The sequence below is a fragment of the Macaca fascicularis genome, chromosome 8 (assembly GCF_037993035.2).
Source record: "Macaca fascicularis isolate 582-1 chromosome 8, T2T-MFA8v1.1".
Classification (NCBI taxonomy): domain Eukaryota; kingdom Metazoa; phylum Chordata; class Mammalia; order Primates; family Cercopithecidae; genus Macaca; species Macaca fascicularis.
In genome coordinates this window covers 120,532,339-120,537,692 of record NC_088382.1, presented here as the reverse complement: position 1 = coordinate 120,537,692, position 5,354 = coordinate 120,532,339, and the positions used below count along the sequence as shown (strand labels likewise).

Sequence of the window (5,354 nt, the reverse complement as noted above, 5' to 3'; positions counted from 1 at the left end):
TGGCGTTGTGGGCATTTATTCAGCATAGATTTAATAACAAAAGCCTTGAGTCAACACACTTGTGGGCAATTCACATGGTCACGCCCCCCACCTCCCAGAGTAGTTCTGCATGCAGGTGATTAAAGGCCAGGTTTCCAGGCTTAAGAAACTAACTTATCTAGATCAATTTCCTTACACTTTCTTGTTATCTACTCTGACAGAATTCAGCTGCCTTCAGCCAAAACCTTTTCTGAAGCTTTTGTAAAACCTCCGGCCTTCCAAGAAGCTTTCTTTGCGTCTTTCTCCAATTTTTCCTACCCCCCTGACCGATCTCCTACATAAACTCATGATGATCAAATGGTAAATAGCATTAAATGAATGATAGAGGGCTTTTACTGGATATTTGATCAATTTATTTTCATCGAATGGATGTTTCTTCAGCAAATAAGCACCTGAACATCCTGAAGAAATTGGACACTGAAAATGATTAGCATCAGGCCAACCTTTGATTCATCCTGTAAAGCAATGTGTCTCAAATTTTCATGTGCCCACTTATCTATAAAACTTGTTAAGATGCATATTCTCACTCACCAGGCCTGGGATAAATTCTGACATTCTACATTTCTAATGATTTTCCAAATGATGTCAAGGCTGGTAGGCCTTACATCATATTTTCAGAAGCCAGTTTCTAAAAGATTTTCTCTTCATAAATTGATTTTAGATTTTTTCCAGTTCCAATAAAATTAACTATAAATCTCTTTAGAGTTTATGTGAAATTCAGAGACTAAAATCATGGAGAAATATTTAAAAGAAGAAAAATGTCTAGACCTCATTTTGAACAGAATGGAGAGTTGATTCTATATGCAAGCCCTGAGAATGTATATAATTCCAAGAAGATTTAAGAGACAGTCTCATGTTAAAACAATCTATGTAAGATCATCCTGATTCTCAACAAGTTCATTTGTAGAAATTCTACTTCTTCTACCAATATATTTATTACTATATATTACATATATATATATTCAGAATAAACATTATTTATTTTTTCTACCATTAAGAAAAATGTTTTAAAGTATCTAAAATACTGATAATTACAATTGCTTTAGTTTTCTCCTTTATTTTGAATTTGAATTTCAAGTTCTAAATTGATTTACTCAAACACTTGAACTAAAGGCCTAGCAAAAGGAAAGCTGTGTCATTTCCAGGCATAAAAACTATTTATGTGATGGGCTTCAAGAAGACTTGACTACAAGTATCTAACACTTGCCATCTCTGCAAGGAAGGACCATATTAGTGAGTAGAGAATCACAAGTTGACTAAAGAATCACAAGTTTGTTGGGGTCCGCATGTTTCCTAAACAAAGGAATGAACACACAAGACAACACAAGACAAGACAAACATGGCGGCCGCCTCGAATGGCGCACTCCGCTTTATTTTATACAGTCGTTTGTGGAATGTTGTCAAGTCACAAGACACATTGTTGTTTTTCTGACCTTTCCCTGACTTTCTGGATTTTCAAGATGTTTACATATAAACAGGCCCCAAGAGCAGGACTTATTGGGAACGCCCTGCATCGTTTGCAAGAGCAGGACTTGTCGGGAACACCCTGCTTCGAGAGCAGGACTTATGGGGAACGCCCTGTTTGTGAGAACGTAGACCTCTACATTTCCCCTTTCCTTATTTACAAGTTTGAATTTCTTTTAAAACCATCATTACATGTTGGGCTCGCTGGGATTCGGTGTTTGCCCTTCAGCACCGTCTCCAGCAGACTGTGAAAAATGACAAAGGCAAGAACAACAATCAATACATTACTAGAAACAGAGGTCAGCAAAGTTTTTACAGGACTCATAGGGTTCAAAGATGTCAAACTTTGTGCAATACCAGTCATCAAATCTACACCAGTCAGCAACGGTAACTGATTGCGAAATGTTTCAGAAATGTTCTGTGTTAATTCTTGTATTTCTAGGGAAAGATTATTATGACCAATTAAAAGTCTCTTTATCTCAGTCCAGTTATGTACAGTGCTGTTTAAAGGAACAGGAGTAATACAAAATTGGGTAGTGTTTCAATCACTTTCAACAAAGCTCAGGTATTCAACACTGTTAGCTGATCTCCCAACCAAGAAACCACTTACTCCAGATTATTCACTCGTTCAGTCAAATGTGCATCTATGTCTCGTTGCTGCTGCCACAACAAATGTGATTGTTCATGCCATTGTTGCGCAAATTCTGCATTTTGTATACTCCGGTGTAGAGCTAATCCAGCAACAGCGGTGGTGGAAGCCATTGCTACAAGTCCTATCACCACGGTCATGACGATTCCAACCATCCTCTGACTGCGGTGGACAAGATCTTGCATAACCTTGTAAATTTGAGTAATCCTAGCAGATTCACTCCAAGTACATGTTAAGTTTACAGGTAGCCAGGTTTCTTTTCTGGCTCTTAGTATATATAAATCGGAATGAGACTCATTCCAATTATTATTCCACCAAGTAGTATTTATACAACTTAAGAATGTACAATTGTTTGTACAGTTAACTACCCCTGTATTATTATCCCATTTAAAAATTCCTGTCAACAACAAGTAAGGCTTTCTTACACATGCAATAACATATCTAGAACTATTTTGATGCAAAGATATATGGAAAGGGTTAGCAATATTAGTAAAATTTAAGGACATGTTTCCCGTGAAAGTGAACATTGGTTTACCAGCAGCTAGCAACTTCCAAATATGACCTTGTATTTGTGAGGTATTAGCCAAATGTGGCAAGGGGGTGATAGACCACCATCATGCCAAATAATAGTTTCATTGCCATCTGCAGAAATGCTGTGATTACCTTATGCCAACGCAGGTTGACATGGCTGAATTTAGTCTGAAAATCTCCATGTACACTCCAATCTGTAACAAGGTATTTATGACTCTTCCCTTTTACTTCTAACAACAATCGTGGCCCACTACTTCTACATCTAGTCCACTCTAGTTGGGAAACACCTCCGGACACATCAGGGATAGGGCATAAAGATAATGTACTTGGCAGAGTTTCATTAAGTACTGCAGTATGATTATACTTAAAACTTTGAGCAACAATAATCATAGTAAAGGCAGAGATATGACTATGGTTATAGCGAACAGCCAAGCCTTATGAGAAAGATGCAGACAATGTGGACTACCCCCCCAAGACATATAGGTAACCCTTCAACCCCAAATTGATATGAACTATTTACTGTGCCAGTGTTTAATTCAGGATCCTGGTTTTAAAAAGGCGATGGCATCCAAGCAGTATCATTAGTAAATACTGGGACTTCTCTGTCTCCCCAGGCCACACATTGATATAAGGGTGGAAAAGGAATATAAGCACAGTATGTAAATTCTCCAGCTGTTACCTGACAATTTACTACGTCCAGCATTAAAGTCAGTGAGGTTTTGGGCTGCCCAGCTTGTTGAACAACCCCTTCAGCTTCTTAACTGTTTCAGTTGTCCCCATGTCGGGGTCTCCGCACGAGTTCCGAAGGTGAATGTTCTCTGAGCGCTCAGATTTAGCTGCTGGAATTCCTTCAGTAACTCTTTGGATCGGCTCCTCTTCGCCATGGCACTATTTCAATCGTCGAGATGGAAACCACTCGTCTCCGGCACCTGTACGGACAAGAGCATAGCCTCGGCCCCATTGTAAAACTTTTCCTTTTAAATATTGTCCTTGTAATGAAGGATAATACACCCACTGATTACTGTTTTGCGGTTTTTCTAAAGGCTGTTGAAAATGTTTCACCGCTGCAGACTGCTGTAATTGGCACCAATGGTTGAGAAAATTTAAAGTAAAAAGGGCTTTCAGAATTTGATGTTTTGGGGAATCTCGCCCATCTCCCCCTTTTAGTTTTAAAAGTTGTAATTTTAAGGTAGCATTGGCTCTTTCAATAATTGCTTGACCTTGACTGTTAAATGGAATACCAGTGGAATGATGAATATGGTATAAAGAGAGAAAGGCAGCCAATTTGCAAGAGCAATAAGCAGGGGCATTATCAGTTTTTAATTCAGCAGGGACTCCCATAACTGCAAAGCAAGTAAGTAAATGAGTAATAACAGAGTCAGCCTTTTCAGAGGGTAATGACGTAGCCCACTGTAAATGTGACCGCGTATCAATAGTGTGATGAACATATTTTAAACGACCAAAGGAAGGAACATAAGTTACATCCATTTGCCAAATGTGATTTTGTTGAATGCCTCGAGGATTAATACCTGGACTTAAAAAAGATGCAATAATAGGAGCACAAGATTAGCAGGCTCTGACAATAGCTCGGGCTTGACGGCGTGTTATAGAAAATTGCCGTTGTAATCCTAAACTATTAGTATGATGTAGGTGGTGCTCATCCTGAGCCCGCTGGACACTGCCAATAAGTAAAGAATCAATCTGACTATTGCCAAAAGATAAGGTCCTGGCAAAGCTGAATGAGAATAATTTTTATAGGGTCAGCACCAAGCAACTGACGAGCTCGATGTCATCCTTTAATAATTAATTCAGCCAATTTATCAATATATGGGTGAATTTTCTTAATGGCTTTATTAGCCAAAAACAGCCACTCCAGAATATTATTATATTGGTGTAAAACGGCCATTGGTGGATGGGGAGTATGCAAAAGACACAATGAAAGTGGAAGATCGGGTGCAATATAATTAAGGTGAGCTTCACTAATTCTAGTTTCTACAAATGACAATTCTTCTTCTGCTACAGGGGATAAAGTCCCCATAGGTTGAATACAAGTATTTACAGCTCTAAGATCAGTTAATAAGTGCCAGTTTCCCTTTTTTTTTTTTTTTTTTTTTTGACAAGACAAACACAGGGGAATTCCATGCAGAAGTACTTGGTTCAATATGCCCCTCGGCCAATTGTTCCTTAACTAAATTCTTTAAAGCCTTAAGTTTTTCTTTAGATAATGGCTACTGTTCCACCCAAACAGGAGTTGTAGTTTTCCACTTTAATTGTAAAGCTTGAGGCTTGTGGACAGTGGCTAAGAGTTTAAAGGATTGTAGCCCATTTTGAAAATCATATTTTTGGCAGCAGAAGAAATGAGGAATGCTTAAAAAGGCACCAAATTGTTGTAAATGATCACGGCCCCAAAGGTTAATATTAATGGGAACAATATAAAAGAACACTTTTCCTTGTTGTCCTTCAGGTCCTACACAGCTCAGGGGCTCGACACTTTGGTAGACTATAGAAGCAGTACCTAGGCCAGATAGAGGAACCGATACTTGTTTCTTTTTCCAATGATAGGCCATTGAGCCAAACATTATTATATACATCCTCTCCTGTGTCGACTAATCCCTCAAAAAGTATCCCATTAGTTTGCAATGAACATAAAGGTTTTTGATCAGAAACTAAA

At 38.4% G+C, this 5,354-nt stretch overlaps 1 long non-coding RNA gene across 1 annotated transcript; it reads right to left on the bottom strand.

Moving 5' to 3' along the window:
- Positions 1 to 1,367: 1,367 nt before the first annotated feature.
- LOC135964554 (uncharacterized) lies at positions 1,368 to 3,519 on the bottom strand. Its single transcript, XR_010577040.1, has 2 exons — positions 3,363 to 3,519; positions 1,368 to 1,748 (listed from the first exon to the last, which is right to left on the bottom strand). It is a non-coding gene; the product is annotated as an uncharacterized lncRNA (long non-coding RNA).
- Between the last annotated feature and the right edge of the window lie 1,835 nt (positions 3,520 to 5,354).